Below are 22,310 nucleotides of genomic sequence, written 5' to 3'. Positions count from 1 at the left end.
AGGCCTAGTTTACGTACGGATTTAAACACAGTGTATGGAAAAATCTGTCAACGAAGGGGAAATACAAAATATTGGCATTTACAGTAAACAACCATGGAAACCGGTCATGTGTTGGAGTACTGGCCGAAATCATCGGAATCGAGAACGTTTACTACATTGAGGGATACACGAAAAATGTATTTATTAAGCTCTGTTCCCACTTGGGTCGGCTTAAAATGGGTGGTTATATTCTATCTAAGCGTGGCGAGCTGGATGTTGTCCACCTAGTAACAGAACAGCCATTTGCCGAGTTTAAAACTGATGGAATAACTACAGTTAATGGACACTCGTTTGCAAAAGTTGTAAACTTAAAGTTCCATACAGAAATCCCGCAATAATGTGGAGCAGAAGAGATGCTGACATACACACAGGAAGACGTGGAACCCTTTAACAGTAGCGTCATGAAGGAGATACGAGGAAAAATTAAAATCCCCGAATGGTCTCGCCTAGAAGAGTTGCAGTAAGGAATAGAGCTAATAGTTAAAGTAATGAAACAAGTATTTTACCGGAAGAAAATTAGATATGTATTAGAATTCGAGAATATACCTTCTCTGTATTTGTCAAATTACTGGTTGGAGTAAGAAACAGATGATTCAGATGTGGATTTAAGTTATAAGTTAAAAATTAAATTGGACATTATTAAAACTACGCATAACAAAAAGAAGAAAGAGTTGTTTTCTGTGTGTAAATGTATATGCAAAAGATAATAAATATTTTGTGTGAGAATATACACCTGTCTTATTTGCTAAGCTACTGAAAATCCTAGCACATTTCCTGTATACAACGATCTACGTGCCTGTACTTGGGATGTGGAAGTGAGCCGTTAGATGACCTTGATATGTAGTTAAAAAACTAGGTAGTTAAAAGCGTAGCAAACCCTTTTCGTACCTATGTTGGTGTTAACTCTCTTCATCTTTGAACTGGTAAACAAAAAAGCGACCACACAAAGTAGCACATGAACGATCGAACACAGGAACGAACAAAGTACGAGTGAGAAAGAGTGCTGGAGAGTGATTTTCTATATAGATATGATGACGTAGTATCATGTGATCTCAGCGTGAACCAATGGGTGTTGAGCATTTGGGGGGGGGGGGGGGGAGATGGACACACTTGTACCCCTAGTGACTGAAAGCTGAACTAGTCAGATGCTTCCAGTACCTCGAGGAGAGCTGAGCCTATGATAATTTATCAATTTGCAGCTAAATAATTCATACTATGACTGAAGATGGTATTTGGAATACACACTGTATGATAGAGAATTCAGCCTTTGAATCTGAAGTCATTGTGCAGGTATACTACGAACTCGTCTGAGGAGGATGCACTTAGATAAATTCTTGATCAAGGATTTATTGCACATACGTTTAATTCTAGGCCGCTGGTATTAAAACAAGTCTGCTACGGTCGCAGGTTCGAATCCTGCCTCGGGCATGGATGTGTGTGATGTCCTTAGGTTAGTTAGGTTTAAGTAGTTCTAAGTTCTAGGGAACTGATAACCCCAGATGTTAAGTCCCATAGTGCTCAGAGCCATCTATTAAAACAAGTGTTTGTTAGATTTACTTTAGCTTCGTAAACTTTGAAGCAAATCATTTAGAGGGTCTTGAGATCTTAAAATACTGATTTTTTTTTGGTATTTAGGGATGCTGTACAGCAGAAAAGATGAAATTCTGGACTAGTTTGGTAAACAGTTTATGTTTGGGCACGAATTTTTCTATGGAGACATCAAGAGAGCAAACGTTAAGTATTTGTGGGACACTATAAAATTTCCGGGAGTTCGACTTGATTCTTATTTTTTACATGATGACATGACTTGAGAACTTTGTTAGATGCACGATGCATCAGCTGCATGTGACACATGTTCCGTTAGGATTCCTAGCATATTTCTAGAACACGTTCTGTGACATCAGTATGCACTTGCAAGCTAGACGCTGCAATGTCAGTATGCATGTGTGGGATGGATGCTGTGACGTCAGTATGCGAGCGCGTGTCCCATTAGAATCACTGGAGAAGGAAATCGGTCGAACAGATGAGAGAGATGACAGTGCTCTCTGCTGGTGGTACTGTTTACTAGGCCTCGACCTCGTGGTGAACACACTGTTTGCCACTATCTTCGATAAAGGTACTTATGTCATCAGCTGATGTCATGGCCGCCATCTTGGATTACATAGTGGAATGGACAACAGCACCCTCTGATGGTGGTACTGCTTACAAGGTCAGTTGGGCTCTGGACCTTGTGGCAAACACACTCGATGGCGGTAGAGACTCAAATTGTTTGAATAAAGCCTGGTGAATGATGTTGACAGCTGACGATTAGCAAGCATTTTTGCAGAGTCTGTAGGCTGTATAGTGTGACCCCAAGCGTGTCAGAGTGTGTGTTTAGCATCAGTGTAGTAAATACACTCCATCCCTAAATAAATTGTTCCAAAATAAATAAAGTACACTCTTTCTTCTCTCAACAGAGCAGCACAGGCTGAGTCCTTTTCCTGGCAATTCCTGGGAAGAGGCAGAGGTCGGATGACTTAGGTTAGTGGAGGTAGCCCAAGTAACCTTTTTCGGCCCATTTTCTTAGCTTAGTGGAAGTAGCCCAGTTGACCTATTTCCCCTCCAAAATTCGAACTTCCTGCTAATTTCTAGGAAGAGGTGGCAGTCGGATGACTTAGGTTAGTGGAGGTAGCCCAAGTGAACTACCTTCCCGTGATTTTCTTAGCTTAGTAGAATAACCTTGCTGTGATGCATTATCCTGTTGGAATTTGAAGTTTCCGCCATTTTTCTTGGGGAGGGGAGGGGGTTAGGTTTGCGAAGGTAACCCAAATGACATATCTCCCCGCCAAAACGAGCCATCTAGAATGACATCACGGCTGCCGTCCTTGATGACATCATGTGCTGTTGCCAAGTCTACATGCTGCCACCTTGGATGACGTCATCGCCGCCATCTTGCATAGATATGGCAACAATGGAGAGTGGAGTGAGACATACTTTGTCTCATTACTACCAGGGTGATGCAAAACGTTTTTTGATGTGAGTGGAACACAGGTTCAAACAAAAAACAGCTTTCAATAAATTTAGCGTTGCAGTGGATACAAGCATAAGTTAATGCTACAGTCAGAAGTTACTAGTATACTAATACTACATGGAAGTTTTGACAGTGCATAAAGCGTCCGCGTGTGTGACTAGGTACGCAGCAGCAGAGTGAGCTGGTAGCTACAGCGTATGCGCTCTGGGTAGACGGGCCAAGTCCTAATCGCCAGTTCACAAGCAGACGGCGTACTTATACGGTCGCATCTCGCTGCTGGAAAGGAGCACGCTCGATTTAATCGGAGATCATAGCAGATAACTGGGAGGCTTACCAAGAAAGGGATTTCCCAGGAAACTGCAAAGGCTAGTCTGCTGCTTAGTGACGATCCATGGAAGGCGGGATGCTGCAGTAGTCCTAAATGATTTTAGTACTGTCACAACAAACGAAAACTAGCTGATAAAAATAAAGAGAAGGGAATAGTGTTATTTGAATGACATAAAAAAACTCCTCCCGAACAGGCAATGAAGGCCTAATGGTATAAACCGGACGTCGTGTCATACTTGCCCGTAAGTGTCATGGGATGCGGATATGAAGGGGCATGTTATCTACGCACCACTCTCCTGGCCGAATATTAGTTTCCGAGACCGGAGCCGCTACTTTTCAATAAAGTAGCTCCTCAGTTTGCCTCACAAGGGCTGAGTGCACCCCGCTTGCCGACCGCACTCGGCAGACTGGATGGTCACCCATTCAAGTGCTATCCCACCCCGACAGCGCTTATCTCCAGTGATCTGACTGGAACAGGTGTTACCACTGCGGCAAGGCCATTGGAATTTGAATAAGCTCAACGAGGTGATTAAGTATACTCTATGGATGCGAAAGTCTACTCATCAGAAGCGATGGGAAGTGTGTAGTAACCACATCATTGAAATATTATAGCTTCTAAACGCCCAACTGCATTAAGCATTTAGAAGAGACAATGCATCATCAGGCAGTGTCGGAGCCAAACTATCGGATGACCTAGTCATAAATATCTTCTTATCAGTAACTAAATAATAAAAATCAGATTACTAGAAAAGCAGTATTTATTATCATATCATGCGACCCAGTCTATAACTAAGGATCTTTAAACATATAATTTGTTTTCAGTAGGCCTATATGTAGATTAATCAAAATTCTGGAAATTTTTCCTAATGAATGCGATAGTGAATAATTATCAAACTAAGTGACCCAGCCAAAAGCAAATAACGCAGTTGGAGATCTAGTGGGAAAACAGTGCAGCCCGGTAAATAACTCATATGTCAGTAATAGATTTTCGTACAGGTATTTATTTTTGGAAGAGTCCACATGTGTGACCGACGAAACTTCTGATGTGTCGCCTCAATTTGTTACGGAAAGACTGTCGTGTATATTGTCAAATCAGTAGGCATCAGATCGCACTTCTAAAGGTGCGACTAAAATTAACTTAGATTAGGGTTAAGAAAGGTAGTTTTGCTGTACCGTACAGAAGAAATGGAACTTCAATACCATGACAGGTAAGGCGATTGCAAGCTTTAAATGGGGACGGCTCTTTTGTATCAGGATCTGTGCGCTGGGTCACGAGCGGTTTTAAGGGAGATTTGTGCGAGCGACCTTGCTGTTGTTCTTTCATAAAGGTTGAAGAAATCTCGACTGGTCACGTTAGTGACCAGATGGCATTGCTATACTAAACAGAGAACATCCAAGAAAGAGTAGCACCTTTCGTCACAGGGTCATTTTCAATTGTAAGAGCGAAAGCGTCACGGAAATGTCCAATCCAACTCGAGTGGCAGACGATACAAGAGACGTGTTGTGCATAGCCATTTGATTTACAGTCAAGATTCCTAGAACTTACGTTCCCAGAAGCTTCAAACAATATGCTATTTCTATATTTATCTCTTGGGAAAATACCATGAAGGTGACTTTATAGAGATTCGAGCTTGTCAACAACCGCTGCTTCCGTGGAACATTCGCTACTAGAACAGGAAAGGTGGACGTGTCAGTGGTACACAAACCATCCTCTGCCGTAAACATTAAAGTAGTTTGTGGAGTCTAAATGTAGATGTAGATTGGGGCACTGATTTTTCGAATTTGTGACGACGTTAGAAATATTTTCGTCAGGTTTTTGTGAACTCAGCAAAGTTAAGTGCTATGACGTACTTCATACATTTCATGGAATGTAACCCGACGCTTACATAACAAATTTGTTTCGGCTAATGACACAAGTATATCAAGCGACAGTTAGCAATAAATCCAAGTAAACAGGAAAGTTTTCATTCGGTATGTTTATTAGAACTGCCGTGGGCAGTACATTATAACAGCGTTTTGTCGAAACACGCTGTAACAATTTTAGTTCTAGGTAATAAATCGTGTGAGACAGAACGCTTTGCACTGATTTAGTGACAGGTTTTCCACTATGAATCCCCAAGGGAAGGGATTCCAGTCGTCGAGTGCCGGGTCTAGCATACGTATCGAGTTACTGTGGAGCCGGATGTGGCGCAGATCGCACGTAAACGTTTCTCAAGAACGAAGTCTATTCCCGCTATTCTGGAAAAGGAGCCAGTCTTTGTCTATTCCGAGTAGGAATGGCAACCTCCCAAGTGGAAATTGCCATAAGGGAAGCGGTTGTGTTTGGCGGTGCCTCTTTGAGAGACGCCTAAGAAGGAGAGCGTTCTCTAACAGCCATTCAAGCGACACCTCACAGCCACCGACCGCTTGTTCAATGTGACCGGTTCCCACTGCGCTGCCTTCACCTCGGCGGATAGTGCAGCGGTCTTCGCAATCTATGTACGAACCGATGGCCAGTGAAAGCCGAAAAATGATAGCTATTCTCCTAATTCCATAAAAGCTATGTTAAAAAATGGAAAATTGTATAAGTTCAATAAGTTAAGAGGAAACATGGAAGCTACATAATTTTTGTGTGCTGTCCCTTGCTAAACAGAGGCGTCTTTTAAAACATTAGTTTCTATTTACGGTTGTAACATATCCCATATTGAGATTAGTGTGTTATCTAGGCCAATCGATTGCATATGGTCTTTGTAGGAGTTTTAAGGAACCAATAGGCCTCATCAGCAGCTGAGATGGTTGAGACTGATTTGGAATGGAGTAGTAATGTGAGTGGTAGGATAGAGGAATAGAAAAGCTGTGTCAGCATCGCAGTGGGAAAGGTGAACAAAAGAGGTGGTTTCGGTATTACAGTGGAGAAATGACACATTTTTAGTATGCATCTGTAGCGGGGTGCAAGATGCAAGAACTGATATTGCTGATGATTATTTAGGCCGGGCGAGTGGATTATAAGCAAACAATGAGGCGGACTTGTTTAACTGAACATTTTTAGATATATGGTTTGAAAAGAAGACTGAGCGCTATACCTGGTAACTTGATGTTCTCACATGAGTTTTCAACGTTCATAAATATTGCTACGACGTAGCCGTTCTCGCCAAACATGACATATATATCGGTAAACATTCGGGTGACTTTTTCATTCGCACCACACTAATGGCTCAAAAAATGGCTCTGAGCACTATGGGACTCAACATCTTAGGTCATAAGTCCCCTAGAACTTAGAACTACTTATACCTAACTAACCTAAGGACATCACACACACCTATGCCTGAGGCAGGATTCGAACCTGCGACCGTAGCAGTCCCGCGGTTCCGGACTGCAGCGCCAGAACCGTACGGCCACCGCGGCCGGCACCACACTAATCAGGTGTGATCTTTTCGAGAGTCGGAACGATGGTTTCAGCACGTGCCTTTGTAAATTTCGGTCTATTCAGCTGGATGTAGCACCGAATAAGCGAAGATTCTTGGCCTGCCTGACGAGTCTTTGATCGCTTTGTCTAAATACTTTTGTAAATTCATTTTTACTATGTCTGTTGCTAATTTTTCCATGTGCTTAGGTGTACTCCCAGGTTATCTTCACCACGTTCGATTATATTAATGTGTTCAAGAGGGTTCTCTACTGGTTCAAGAAACTTGTCTACCGTGCCGGAAGAAGGAAACTTCTCACATTTGGACACAAAGTGTGCTTGGTTTTCTGCTACACTGATCTCCTTAATCGATCTGCGTTCAGTTGCCGAAAAATTGATAAAGTATTCATCATGTGTGATCTCGAGCGGTCGTAATTATCGCAACAGTTAAATGTTCCAGGCTATTATACTACAGACGAATAGATTACCTTGTTAAACACTACTGTTCGTAGTCGTCTGCGAGCCTCTCTATAATCCCTCCTCCCTCTTGAGTAAAGATTATATGTTAGTTACTCCAATAATTAGCAAAAAGGAGAGGAGGTGGAATTATCTTAACGACGGGAACGAATTTTCGTTGGATCAGCACAATCTCTAATTGTTGCTTCGCTACAAATAAACTGATGTATGGCCGGCCGCTGTGACCGAGCGCCTCTAGGCGCTTCAGTCCGGAACCATGCTGCTGCTGCGGTCGCAGGTTCGAATCCTGCCTCAGGCATGGATGTGTGTGATGTCCTTAGGTTCGTTAGGTTTAAGTAGTTCTAAGTCTGGGGACTGATGACCTCAGATGTTTAGTCCCATAGTGCTCAGAGCCATTTGAACCATTTGAACCAAGCTGATGTATGGTCTTGGAGAGTAATGAGAGTATTTACAGCTACTATTACCTGTCCTTTAAATGGATTGGACTTTGAAAACCAAATTCTGAAGAAACAGCAGGCTCTTCTACTGATCATGCAGTGTTAGGTCGCTGCAACGGCTGCCGATTAACTGATCGATAGCATCTCTGTATTAGTAACAACCTACGTCGTTTTCGCCACAGATTAAACCTCTGAAAAAAACATTCAGAAACAGCGTTAGGCCACGAAATACTATTAACACTACACCTCGTTAAATCATATGTAATTAGTTTAAGTTATACAAAACTATTACCTTCCACTACCCGTGCAAACAGATATGACCGCAAGAGACAAGTATGAAAAGTTTTCAGGGAAAAACATTACGAAAAAATTACAGACAATATACACCGAGGTGACAAAAGTCATGGGATAACTAAATGCTCATATACAGATAGTGGTAACAGCGCACACACAAGGAATAAAAGGGAGCTGTCATTTGTACTCAGGTGATTCATGGAATTTCGCTCTAGGAGTGGGTTAAAATTGCTGATGGCTGACGTAGGCCTAGCAGTGCCTTCTGTTGTGTGAATGGAAAACTTAAAACATCACGTACAGTCTATGAGGAGCTATCAAACGAAGTGGAAACGTGAAAACAGGTACCACTATTCCCGATCTCAAAAGGCCGAATGTCTGCATCTCCTAAAGGTGGGTACGTGAGTAAGCAACTAAACATTTAATGCACCATCATATCTGTTGTTTCACAGCAAGAACACAACCAATCACTGGAAATTTATTTATTTATTGATTTATTTAACCTGGCGAGGCCCTCTCTCACATATAAACAGGCACACTACATATTTTTCGTTCATATGTTTTAGTAGGCATGTTAAACTACATCTAGTAAACAAAGTGAAATAAACAAATACAAAGGTGCTCTTGGAAAAATGCATACCCATACAGTTTATATTCTTAGATGATAAGTACTGCAATAATTTGATTTGACATTATAAATTGTAGAATGCAGGAATTAGTCATCCTTTTTAGATTTATTGTGCAAATCCATATTTCGGCTAATAGCTAGCCATTCTCAATGCGCAATTTTTTTATTCTCAATGCATGTAAGTCCCTGACTGTGACTGATGCCCGAACAACAGGGACTTACATGCACTGGGATTAAAAAAATAGCGCATTGAGAATGGCTAGCTACTAGCCGAAATATGGATTTGCGTAATAAAATCTCAAAAGGGCGACTGATTGCTGCACTGTATAATTTATAAGTCACATGCAGTCGCTGAGTGCATCCACTTTCCGAATTGAAGATAACCTTAATTAGACATTACGATAAAGACAGATTTTAGTTAGGATTGCTAGCAGCAGTGTGTATGAGGGAAACCGATGGTGAAGGTAGGGGAAGAATAGAGACGTGATGAAACATAAGGGAAAAGAAGTTTGCGTGGCTAATGGAGATAGAAGAAGAAAAAGGAGCAAGATAGGAGACACTAGCTTTTCTATTTGACAGAGGGGAACATTGACCTTGTACTTTAATTTTGTGGAAAGCGTTATCAGGATAATAGTAGGAAATACTTCAACTTTTCGTAAAAGGAACACGGGATTAAATTTTGCGCAAAGCAGGAGCAGTTTGTTTCAGAGGTGGACAGCGGCAACAGAGAAGGAGTTTGCAAGTGTTTTTGTTTTGTGAGTGGGCACAGTTAGGATACCAAATAAAAGTGACCTCATGTTTCGATTATGATAGCATGAAAGGTGTTTAATCTCTGACGCTAATTGGGGTCCTTGCGCAATGAAGAGCCGGTGAAGTAGACATAGAGTGTGATAGTCACCCAATTTGTCCGGCCACAGCCACCGTAGCTGGGAGCATCAAGCACTAATATGATCGAATCGACGAATGTTGCAGGTGTAACGCACACTGGCATTCATGGTTAGTTCTAACCGTCTTTATTTTCACTACTCATGCCATGTTGAGTTACATCACGATACTGAAGGTTCGGTAGAACGATTTCTTGCACGAGCTGGCGTTTCATGTCCTGTGGAAATACCTTCCGAAACTTTTTGAGAGTGTAGAGACAAGCGGACGTCTTCCGGCACACTGCGACTGTATTCTCTGCCCAGTTGAGATGCTCATCCAAAGTTACATCCAAGTTCTTAACTGTTTTCTGATATGGTACTGGAATACCGTCGAGCAGAATAGGAGGCATCCGTTCACAGAAATCTGAACTTATTAATTTCTGATGAGCTATTATGATTACTTGTCTTTTTTACATTTAGTTTAAGCCCAAGTTTTTCGTCCATGTTATCATTGGACACAGATTATCATTCATGTGAACGATTGCAGTTGTTATATTTCAGGTCTGACGCTTAGGTACAGCTGGAGGTTGTAGGCATAGAAATGATATTCACAGGAGGACAGAATCGATGAAATGTCATTGACATATAAGGAAAACAAAAGAGGGCCTCAGATTGATTTGTGGCGCTTCTGAGGAGACATGTTTCCAGGAAGATTTTGCATTTATAAAGACAACACATTGCTGCCTGTTTTTTAAGTAGCTTTCAAGCCACCTCATTGAACTACTTAAACTTAGCATATTTCTGAGCAATATGTCAAAACAGTGTCGAAAACTTTGCTGAAGTCTAGTAGCGTCACTATTGTTGCTTTTCGGCTGTCGATGGCATATTTCAGGTCATAAGTTACTTTAATTAGAGTAGTGTTTGTGCTGTGGTGTTTACGGAAACCAGACTGAAATTTGTCATATAGGTTAAATTCATCCAGGTGTTCAGTGATTTGAACAATATATTCAAATGTTTTGCAAACAGCAGGCAGTATGGTTCAAATGACTCTAAGCACTAAGGAACGTAACATCTGAGGTCGTCAGTCCCCTAGACTTAGTACTAAGTAAACCTAACTAACCTAAGGACATCACACGCATCCATACCTGAGGCAGGGTTCGAACCTGCGACCGTAGCAGCTGCGTTGTTCCGGACTGAAGCGCCTAGAACCGCTCGGCCACCGCGGTCGGCCCAGGCAGTATGCTAATTGGTCGGTAAACACTAGGCAGTTACGGGTTTTAGATCTTAGGGATGGGTTGGATTATGCTTTTTTCCATGCAGCGGGCTATATTCCGTTCACGAGGGAAAAATTAAATATGTTAGTTAAGACGGGTACCAAGATATCGGCAATATTCTTAATCATGGTTATACTGACACTGTCATAGGCTACCGCATCAGAAGATATTCTCATTATTGCTTTTTTGCCGTATCTACTGTTATGTGTTTTAGATTGAAGGTATCGTGGTTAGTTACTCAGTTAGGGAATTCTTGTGGACGGTAATTATCAGCCGTATGGGTATTCAGAGGCGCAGAGAATAATTCATTTAATTCGTTAGCTGAGACCCGAAAAGCAGTTTCCGATTTTGCCTTTCCGACCCCCAAGCTACGGGGATTCTTCCACAGAGCCGTGGGCGTCAGATCGCTGCATACAAGGAAGCGAGCATGCCTGATTTTGGGATTGCAAATACATTGTTTCACTCTGTATCGTAGCTTCCTTTATTCTTCGAAATTCTCGGGTTTCGGATCCGCCTTGAAACGCCTGTGGGCAGCATCCCTATTATTCATCATTTGACTTAATTCAGTTGTCAGCCATGGAGCAGGAGATTTTCTTACACGGATTGTGCGTAAAGATGCATGTTTGTCACAGAGGGCAGTTAGTTTATCACCAAGTTCATTGATTTTGCCATCGATTGCAGTTTCTCTGATTACTTGATGCCATGAGATTTCTGAGAAATCGGCTGTTAGAGCGTCAATATCAATAAATTTCATGTTCCTACAACTTATTTAATTTATTAAGGAAATGACAATTGAATTTATTAAAGTGGAAAAGCATTCTATGAGGTACAGGTAGGCTCTCATTTTGCATAACCTATTTTAACTTACTCCAGTTACGCGTTATTATTACTATTGTTTTTGTGGTTGTTGCTGTTATGCTTATAGTATCTCATTACCTTTCGAACAGTTGGCGCTAGTATAAATTATGATAACTGCGCCTAATGCAAGTAGCGTGGCAGTTCTTTGAGGCTCAAACTGGATGTCAGATGCTTTTCGTGACTAGCTAGTTAATTTGGGGCTGTGTTTAGTATTATAATAATATTATTATAGATGCACTTTTCAATTGTGGTCTGATGTAAGATACATTCAAAAAATGTGACTCTGATATGCGCAAACACAGCACTTACGTGATTAGAATTGCATATCACAACTAAACGTGCTGTCAGTAATCTGGCCCAGCCAGCGGTGATCTCAGTACCCCATAAACTGCTATTGCTTACCGGAAATGACCACAGTTTCTATTTGGTCAGGTTATCTTCCATTCGGAAAGCGGTTCCACTCAGCGACTGTTACATTGACTTGTAAATTATAAATTGCAGCAATCAGTCGTCCTTTTTAAATTTTATTATACAGATCTAGATTTCGGCTTGAAGCTAGTCATTCTCAATGCACTATTATTTTCGCTCAAAGCATATAAGTCCCTGTTAATCGGGTTTCACCCACAGTTCATTGAATACTCAGGGACTTACATGCTTTGAGCGAAAATAATAGTGCATTGAGAATGGCTAGCTTCTAGCCGAAATCTAGATCTGGATAATAAAATTTAAAAATGACGACTGATAACTGTAGTCTATAATTTACAAGTTTCCATTTGGCTAAATGTTTCACTCCACATATTTCTGACATCATCAGATGCGCAGCTTGAAGTGTGACGTTTCGATAAAACTGAAATCGCACTTGTTGCTTCTGTTCAATACACTGTTCATCCATGTTCATTCAGACAGTCTTTTGACAATACTGACCTCAATTTCCACCATTTTCACAGTTTTACTTTTAATGGTGTGTTTGACTCTGGGGAACTGAACCACAACTGCGCTATGGTCCACTTCCTTCTGCTGTTAGTTTTTATTACATGCTTTAATGTTTCCCTAATTCTCTTAGAAGTCGATTTCCGGTTATCATGTTTTAAGATTTTATATCGCTTCTCTTTCATGCAGGAATTTGAAGAAAAGCATGATGTACAGTGATATAAATAATTTTTTGTGCACTTCCTCAGATAAAATCATTACATATTGTTCGTCTCAAGAAAAGATCTAAAAGAACTGACCGACATCCAACTCTAATATAGGCAGTAGAAAACATTAAGTTAGTCCTAAACTGCTCCTTTGTCGATCGACGAAGGTAGTGTCTTTTTTAAAAAATTACTGGTCAGTACAGTTCCTGAAGTAACTTGGTTTTTGCATATGCGAAAATAACTAAATGTATGTTGAAGGGTAGCAAAATATACGATCTTGTACATATATCAGGAAGACGGATTATATTGCCGGTATACATAAGGCATGTAAGATTAAATATATGGCCACATGAGAAGATCAAATATTTTCCTCTACAGGAGCCGTGCGTCTGTGGAGCAGCTTGTTTCCTCATTAGTAATCAGAAAATATGTGCCATTTTTCCGATAATCGCTGCTACATAAGGACGTCTCCGAAACAGGATTAAGTATATCAATTCCAAGAAACTTGCAATAACCGTACACGGAGAACCAGGCCAGTACATTTGTCCATGTGGGTAATGGCGTCATATATCAATAAAACTCCAGCACAGAAACGAGGATTTACATGAGACGGACAACGTTATTTATCACTTCGCCACAAGTATGTGACCACTAAAGAGAACGTCGCCTGCTGTGCAATTATAACAGGCACCTTAGCGGGAAAGGCAACTGTCACTTTGGCGCTACGTGAAGGTGCTTTTAATGTCACTCAAGAACATGTATAAGAGACTATTTTATAACGACGCAGGTAGTCATAGATAAGTTGTTATAGGTATACAGCTTGTCAGATATTAATAGAATGCCTTCGCAGGATCGCTAATGGTGTCACGAACTTCGGAGAACAGAGGAGCTCCTATCACTCGATGACAGGTAGCATATCGTCTCTCAGATGCAGAGCAGACAGAAGCGCACGTAAAAGTGAAGCAGCATGCATCACCCCCTCGATACGTATCAGATGTACATCACAATGGAGCATAGACGTGAGAGCCATTAATGGTCTCTTACTTCTTCCATAGCTACTATTAATATCGACAGGTGTCAGTTCTATCCTATGCTAACACGTGTTATACTGATGTGTCAAGCGTCTTCCCGAGGCAGTCGGCTATCTTCGTAACAATCTCGTACTGCAGTACATCCAAGCTACGAGGTGCAGTCATAATGTTTCAGTTATCACCTCGGGAAACTAGTGTTGCGTGGTTATTTTTTTGGTTTAGTTTAAGTATACATTGAAATACCCGCTCCACAGTGCGGTAGCGCGTCGCTAGAGGAGCCAGAACAAAACGGTGCTGTTGCCGAGAAATGGGAGTATCGCACGTATTTCATGTTCTGCATTTGAAGGAGAATAACGCTTCAACAATCCGTGCCGAGATGGTGAATGTACGCCAACATTACAGCATAGTATGAAACGTTGGTTAAGTGTCTCAGATGCTTCTAGTGTGTTTAAACAAGTATGAATGACGAAGAACTAAGTGGTAGACCATCTTTCTATGAAGAATCGGGAATCACAAAAGAACTGGAGCCCTTTTACTCGAAAACCCAGTGGTGAAACGACGATACTGGAGAAAGTGAATATCAGTCATGAGTCATGTATCAGTTTTCAACATGTTGACAGAAATTTTGAACATAGCAAAGCGCTGCCGACTGAGTTCTGCTACTGCTCAGAACGTATAAAACAGTTATTGCTCGTCACATCTTTCGTTCGACGGCCATTGTCAACGGTAATCATCGTTTTATTTCCCATTACAAACAAAACTAATTTTCAACCGAAATTTTACTTGCGCATTCGATAGAGCGCTCCATGATGAGTCTAGTCCGACATTCTTTTATCGATATGTACTAATAGGGTCAGTAACACACGAGGAATACACAGCAGTCCAACAACGTCTAAACAGCGCTACATGTTAGGCGGTTGCATACCGCGCGGGCCAAGGCAGTGCTGTAGCTGGTGGAGTACTGGTTATTCTTCTAGGTTTGCTGTCCCCGTCACTACGTATTGATGAAACATATGTCGCACTAGGCAAATCTGGGGCCACTCTATCGATGGGCACGTGAGATTCTGTGTAAAAAATAATTTTGTTTGTAACGGGAAATAAACAAATGCTTTCCGACGACACTTGGCATCGAATGAAAAACGTGATGAGCACTATATGTTTGGGCTGACTCCAGCTACAAAATCCTAAAAAAATGAAATAGCAAATATCTGCTCAAACACTAGAGAAAATGTGTGTGACCACTCTTAGGATAGACACCGATCCGAGATAGTATCGTAAATTTTGCAGCTCCAGCAGACCACACCAGATGACTTCTTCAGCCACCCAGTCGCTCGCTAAGAATGCTTGGTCTGTCACTATTATCCCGAGAGAGAGGAACGAATCGAGCCATGGAAAAGCAGGGAATCACTTCTGCGAAATAAGACGAAGACCTAATAATCCTCGGCCAACAGCCTTGCCGCAGTGGTAACACCGGTTCACATCAGATCACCGAAGTTAAGCCCTGTCGGGCTGGGCTAGCACTTGGATGGGTGACCATCCGGTGTGCCGAGAGCTGTTGGCAAGCAGGGTGCACTAAGCCCTTGTGCCGCAAACTGAGGAGCTACTTGATTGAGAAGTAGTGGCTACGGCCTTGTAAACTGACATAACGACTGGGACAGCGGTGTGCTGTCCACATGCCCCTCCACATCCTCATCCACTGACGCCTGTAGGCTGAGGATGATGCGGCGGCCGGTAGGTGCCGTCGGTCCTTCGAAGGCCTGTTCGGACGGAATTTAGTTTAACACTCATCGTACAAGCTGATACTGAGTGTTTCGTGTGGCACCCATGGTGTTATAAGAGGCAGATCGTTGCAGGGGCGCACTACCGAACTATCCTGAAAACTGTTGAAACGAAGCGACTCGGGAAGGTTTCCATTTTTTCGCTCCATGACAACGCCACACCTTATTCTGAGTAGGAGTCAGTCACACCGGCTGCTCCTTAAGGCTATCAAATTTTGCGTCATCCTCCTCCCTCTCCCCTCCCCCCCCCCCCCCCCCGCGCTCCCACCACCACCCTCATCTCTCTATTCACGTTACATTTTACCAACTGACTTCCTCCTTTTCCCTCAGGTGAAGAATCCATTGAGTGGCAGGCGTTTTCAGATTGAAGACGGGGTAATTTGGAAGTTGGAACGTTCCAGAACTGCCAAATTCAGACTTCTACGACCAAGGTTGGGACAAGCAAGTTGCGAAGAAGCATGAGTAGGTACAGGAGGTCTAACGCCATAATCTAGTTTCATAGTCGTAACTCGATTTCTTCGCTTTGATAGTAAAACAGTTATGACTACACCTTATGCGTATCGGAAAGAAGAAAAGTGGAATAAATTTCACTGTATCAACCGTCCCTAATACAGAACGTACTTTCTAGGTCTAAGTATATTCACGTCAACCTGTAGGACTTTACGTTGAATGACTCTTAGATTCCTCTGGAACGTAGTTTTGATTCAGTTTCTTGCATCGAACTTCTATGATCTTCGGTGAAACAAACAAACATAACAAGGGAGCACCAAGGAACATTTGTTAGTTCCTTACACCAAGAAGATTAGCGTGTATATTGAAACCTTAAGGCAAATGCTTATGAAACAAGTCACAGTCCACAACATGGCACAGTACTTCTTGTTCAACATGCCGTTAGCGAATTCAGTGAGGAAAAATATGTCGAACGACTTTCTAAGTATGCGCTTTACCGTCGCATCCTAAGTACAATGTGCAACAAAACTGAAAGATCACATTTTCGAAACCCCGTAACTGTCTCACATTGTGACACATAAGCTTTAGTGGACTGTTGGTGCTGGCGCACGGCTGTGAGCAGCGAGTTTTGTACCACCTCCATCGTCACAGGGAATAGGGTGGAAGCCGTACGGAAACTTGTGAAAACGAGGAAACTGATCCTGAGAGAAATGCTTTGAGAACTATAGAATACCTTTGCGTTCCCTGTGATCAATATTTGATGCCGCAGATTAAAGAGTATTTGGTGCTGATCATTTCTTTCATTTTCCCGTTCAATTACACTACGAATCGTGATTTATTTCCCAACATGACTGGTTTTCCGTCCATAGACACATAAACTTATAACTTCTATGACAAACCAATAGTTTCTATACTTTGTTCAATGCTGCTAAGAATGTCACATCAAGCTGTGTGCCTGTGAAATCTACACATTCACACAGCGCTAACCAATATCCAACAAACTGCTCAGAAAGATTTTCCAAGCTGGCTCTGAACGTCGCAGCCCTAGCCCGTGTGAGTCACGTGACTGACCCACTTTATAATAGCATCTTGCCAAACTGTTCTAAATGAAGTGGACATAAGTGTTCAGGCACAACTACCAAACATTCTTTTGTTAAAGTATCATCCTTGAAAGGGCACAAGGACCATGTTAAAAGTACTGCAATTTTGTTGTTCATTCGAGCGGCTCACTTCTTCTTCATATTCTGCCTCTTCTTCTTCTATAAAGAACTTCTTCTTAGTCTTAAAACATCTTGCATACACTCAGGTACTTCATATTTTCAGTTTCTGTATTCCCCAAGGCGGTAAGACATGTAGGGCCTTTGTAAAATGAACTTCCTCGCAGTATTCAGTTCGAACTCATCTTTCACGTAAAATGAAAAGATTCCTAGCGTTGTGGGTTGATATACGAAGACACTGTCGGTGTTACACAGCATCAACAAATCCGCTATTAGATGTCACCGGTGCCAAAACTATCTCACACTTGGGGCTCCTCCCGTGGAGTCGCGACCACATGGTGAGCGCGCAATCCCACACTCCTCACCACGCCGCGACTGCGCTACTCGCCTGAGCAACCACGAATGTCCTGGGTCAAAATCAGACTACTGGTGTAAGATTTTAAAATCAGCCGCACTCATCTCTTAACAGCTAATACTTCCCGCGAACCCCTTGTGGCCTCCTTGCCCGTTGTCGATGATGAGAAAGCATTTCAATTGGCGGCTGAGTAAAGCTATGGTATGCAGGTATGTATGGTGCGGACAGTGATTTAAAGACTTGAGGCCCATGAAGAGTTGTAATATGATGTGAAACGGCGGCTCCCTGGCGTCAGCGCAAAGGCTCGGTATGGGACTTGTTCTACAGACCCCATGACCAGCGTACTACCATCACGGTGCACCATGTGCACCATTTTTAAATAACAGACTATCCTGTTAACGGAACAAACTGCCAACTTTCTTCCACTTCTTCATCTCTCTCTGCATCGTAGACTGAAGAATTTTATCTGTGGTAAAACATTAGAAACAGACTGCGTGGGGCGATTAGATTCTCGAATCTGGCAGTTGCCTATCAAGGGACGCCAATTAGACCATTTCAATGTACTCCAAGGGTCCATTCAATTTTTCTGCGGATTTTCATTAATGGTAGAGGTTCTGCCTCGATACCTATTGATCTGGCAGGCCTAGGTATCACAATGGTTGAAATTACCCAGCATTAGGTATTACAATTGACTATCGAAAATTCGCAATACCCTTGATATTCATAAACTGCGGTCTACGACTTTCTGATTCGCTGTAATTCATTCATGTTTATTAAGGAATTTTAGAAGTTGTTATGAAATCGGCACCGCAGGTGATTTAAATTATCGAATGTTTGCGTGAATGAGCCTAAACATTTAACGCAGGGGGTAACGGAACAACATTTACTCAAGAGCTGGAAAAACCCACTTCCACACCGAAGTTCTACATCAGTAATAGAAAAACCTCTCAAAAATGAAAAGTAGAAAATTACTCTAGAATACTTCAATTAAAGTGTCAAACAAACAGTATTATTTTCTATAGATGCTTGCAAAAGTAAGCACGTTCGCAATTTAGGGAACTCTGCAGAATGACGAGTTCGCAAACATAAACGTAAGCTTGTGTCCTCGGAGTCTTTCGCAGTGACATGCCTGAATAAAACTGTCTTTGTTTTCAAGCCGCCTCTCTTCAGATAAAACACTCTAGCTTTCGATAATTCTTTCAGCCATCGACATCAGGAGTAAGAACACACCGACTGCCGGGGTTCGCACGGTATTCCTCTTAAATAGACGTCTGGCCTGTGAGACAGGAGCCTGAAAGATATGTATAATGTTTCTGTTATGCAGTGCTTCGAAGAAGAAAAGAAGAAAAAACTAATACAATTAGCAACGTGTTCACGTTAGAGTCATACGGATACAGTACACACCGGAATCCCGCCTTAGGTTATGAGTGGCACTCAAAAAGTATAAGATCCATCCTCTGGTGGCGTACAGAACACCACTACGGGTATAACACTCCTATAGATCACCATTACGGGTGTAACACTCCTATATATCAAGGAAGGAACGAAAGATTACTGTTTAACGTCTCATCGATAAGATATCATTAGCGACGGAGCACAAGATTAGGTCGAGGAAGCAGGGGGGAAATCGGTCGTTTCCTTTTTAAAGGCATCGCTTTGGCATTTGCTTTAAGTCACTTAGGCAAAGATTGAAAGAAGGAAAACTGGACGAAGACTTGAATAATAACAACACAGACTGCATAATACTTCTCTGCACTCTAGCTCTGGTCAGCCGGCGTGGCTTCCCATAACACCGCTGCCGCACAAGCGTCCTCTAAAGGTGAGCAGTGACCAATGTTCACAGTGTTAGGCCTGCAGTTCTTTGGTCTAAAGCGTCCATTGAGTGTTTCATATGGTTTAAGTGAAATTGCCTAGGGGCATAATTTTGCAGGCACTCGTCCACAGGACGCACATTTTGTGAGCGGGCATGAAATCTATTAGATGGAGCCCAAATCCATTTGCACCAAAGAATGGTACACATAGAGTCGTAGAATTTTATCTACTCCTATTGTGTCTATTATTATGTCACCCTCGACGAGAATATGAAAATTCGACTTTTAAGTGAACAGGGCTCACTCATCACGGACAAGAGACTAAATTCGAACCAAGCGCAGAGTTTGAGAGGACTGCACTTCGCAAATCACTGAGCGTAATCGGCAATCTTAAAACAAGGCGACGCTGTCGTTGTATTGTAACACTTCGTCGAATTCACACGCACTGCTGTTGAGTGTTTGTACCTAGCCCTGGAATATTTCAGATGGTTTTGAAATGCTACTATCGAAGAATTTGCTTATTAGGAACTCATCTGGTGGAGCAAGTGAGGCCAGTTCCGAGCTCCTTCTGGTTTCGTAAAGGGTACCAGAAAGCTTGATTTAGTTATCTGGAGCAACAATGTTGCGCGGATGAATACCTTGTGGAAAGAAGCAATTTATAGGGCAATATTTTTAAAATGCAATGAGTGACCACGCAAGATCCCCTTGCGCAGCACATTGATCTGAGAATAGCTGTATGGGATATCCAAATCAGTTTTAGAGATAGTGTCTGAAAATAAAAATCATTTTAGGACAACTTATATAGTTAGCGATGCAGTTGTACCGTAAACTTCGACTGAGACGTATCCATAATGTATACAATACGTCTTATAAACTTAAACATTTGAATAAATTGCCTATACATAGTGCATTTTAAGAAATAAGAAGCCTCAGTGCTATGTGTGTGAACACGCCCATTTGCGCAAGGCGCTTTTTGTCAATATGTGGTTTTACGCCTGACAAACCTATGCATAATGTGCTGTACATTCTCCACCACAACGACGATATGGCACGAGTGATATGTGGAGTCCTGCCCATTCGTCTCGTATAGGGCGCCTAAACGATGCTGTGTTCTCGGAATGCTACACAACAATTCAAGCAAACAACATTAGTAGTTTTATTTCAATAAAGCAGATTGGCAATACTTAACTTTGAAATAACAATGGTGTCGCAAGCGATGGGCGACATGCAAACAAGTCAAAGTCTTTGTTATATACAGTGGTCATGCAAGTTTAAGACACAGTTTGTGGATCACTAATAATTGCTATGGTAGCCCTCTCTGCTAGGTCTGGCCGTATACTGTCCGAATACAGAGCTGAAACTGAGCCGGTACTGAGCCGATCTGAGCGGTCGAGGCTGTTTTTTTTCCCTTTATTGTGATTTCATTCCCCTGCCCCATATGGGCAGGGGAGGGCTGTCAGCGGCACAATCTGCCGCTCTTCAGCCAAGTGACATGACAGCTAATACAAGAAGAAAATGATATATATAAAGACGATAAAAAAGGGGTCATAAAAAAGAATATAGGGAGATAATGGAGATAAAAATACACTGACATGGAGACGTTCATGGGGGGACAATTAAAAAAGTCGACATAAAGTAAAAAAAAACCAGTGAGCGATTCGTAGAAAACAAAAAGGACACTGAAGTCACACGCACAGGTTAAAAGTTGGCCACAGTATTAAAAACACTCCAGAACAACACACTTTAATCCACATGGAGCACACACGATGAAGAATAAAACTGCCAGGTGGGACCTGCCGAGGGAGAGGCCTGAGAGGATGGAAAAGGAGGGTAGAACAAGGTGCAGCAGGGGAGGGGGCGGGATTAAAAGAGTAGGGGCGTCAGCGGGTGCACCAAGAACCAAGAGGCAGGAGACAGTTGGGGCAGGGGATGAAGAGGGAAGACAAGGCAGTAGGGATTGATTGAGGCTGGCAGGAGCGGCGCTTGTATTCTCCTCTTGTAGAGGCCGCTCCTGTCGTGGAGGGTCCTAATCAGCGCTACATTGGTCGACGCCGTTCCACCGCCTTCTATTCTCTTGCGTTCTTCATCTTCGTTCCGCCGCTTGTGATTGCGCCAGAACATGATAAAATCATATTGGAAAACGATTTCTCGCGACTAATTTTTTTAAGATCAGATGACAGTTTGAACTGTCAAAACAGGTCCCCACAAATAAATATTAATTAATATGATCTAGGCTATAAAAAGTTCTTCAAGTTAAATATAGATCGCTCCTTCCATTTTCTCAGTACGAGAAACTTCAGGGAGTCTGAAGAAGTTTTCATGTTTGCATAACAATAAAGAATTAAGAGAAATTGCCCTTGTTCCTTAGTGTTTCGAAGAAGTTTGTAAGGCAAAAGTCTGCACAAAAGAAATTCGTTTTCATAAAGAACACTAAATAAGGGGAAACTGCTAAGAACAAAAATCAAAGGAGGAGTGAAATAGAGAAGTGCAAGAAAAGATACAAAAAATAACAAAAAACTGAGCGTGAGAAGGAAGAGAGACATTATAAGCCCAGATGTACTTGAGTGCCGGTGTCAAGTCACAAAGACAGATAACATCTGTTGAAAAGGAACCTTTACCAAATAATTCCCAAAAGCAGTTGCCATTCTTTCGTACGGGCACAGGCGGCAGGTAGGCGCGCTGGACCAACGCATGTATGCAAGCAGGAAAGCCGGTATTTAAATTCGGTACTGGCGACGCGGGCGGCGGCGTTTGATCAAGATAAGACGGCGGGACGTCTTCATTGTGCCCTCCGCTGGCGTTCCATTAATCAGCCGGGCTGGCTCCGGCCGCACCTCGCCGGATACAGCAGATTTCAGGAGAAGACTCCATCTTCACAGCTTCCTCTACGTTTTCATCTTCAAGCCCTTTTCAAACTTTTCGCGCTAATTAAGTCAGTCCACTTCC

The 22,310-nt window shown here is 42.2% G+C and overlaps 1 pseudogene; it reads left to right on the top strand.

Moving 5' to 3' along the window:
* Positions 1-15,196: 15,196 nt before the first annotated feature.
* On the top strand, positions 15,197-15,314 carry LOC126485264 (5S ribosomal RNA; annotated as a pseudogene).
* The last annotated feature ends 6,996 nt before the right edge of the window (positions 15,315-22,310 follow it).

This window comes from Schistocerca serialis, chromosome 6, assembly GCF_023864345.2.
Source record: "Schistocerca serialis cubense isolate TAMUIC-IGC-003099 chromosome 6, iqSchSeri2.2, whole genome shotgun sequence".
In the NCBI taxonomy this organism is placed as follows: Eukaryota; Metazoa; Arthropoda; class Insecta; order Orthoptera; family Acrididae; genus Schistocerca; species Schistocerca serialis.
The sequence above is the reverse complement of the archived record's forward strand: the minus strand, read 5'-3'. Positions and strand labels throughout refer to the sequence as shown.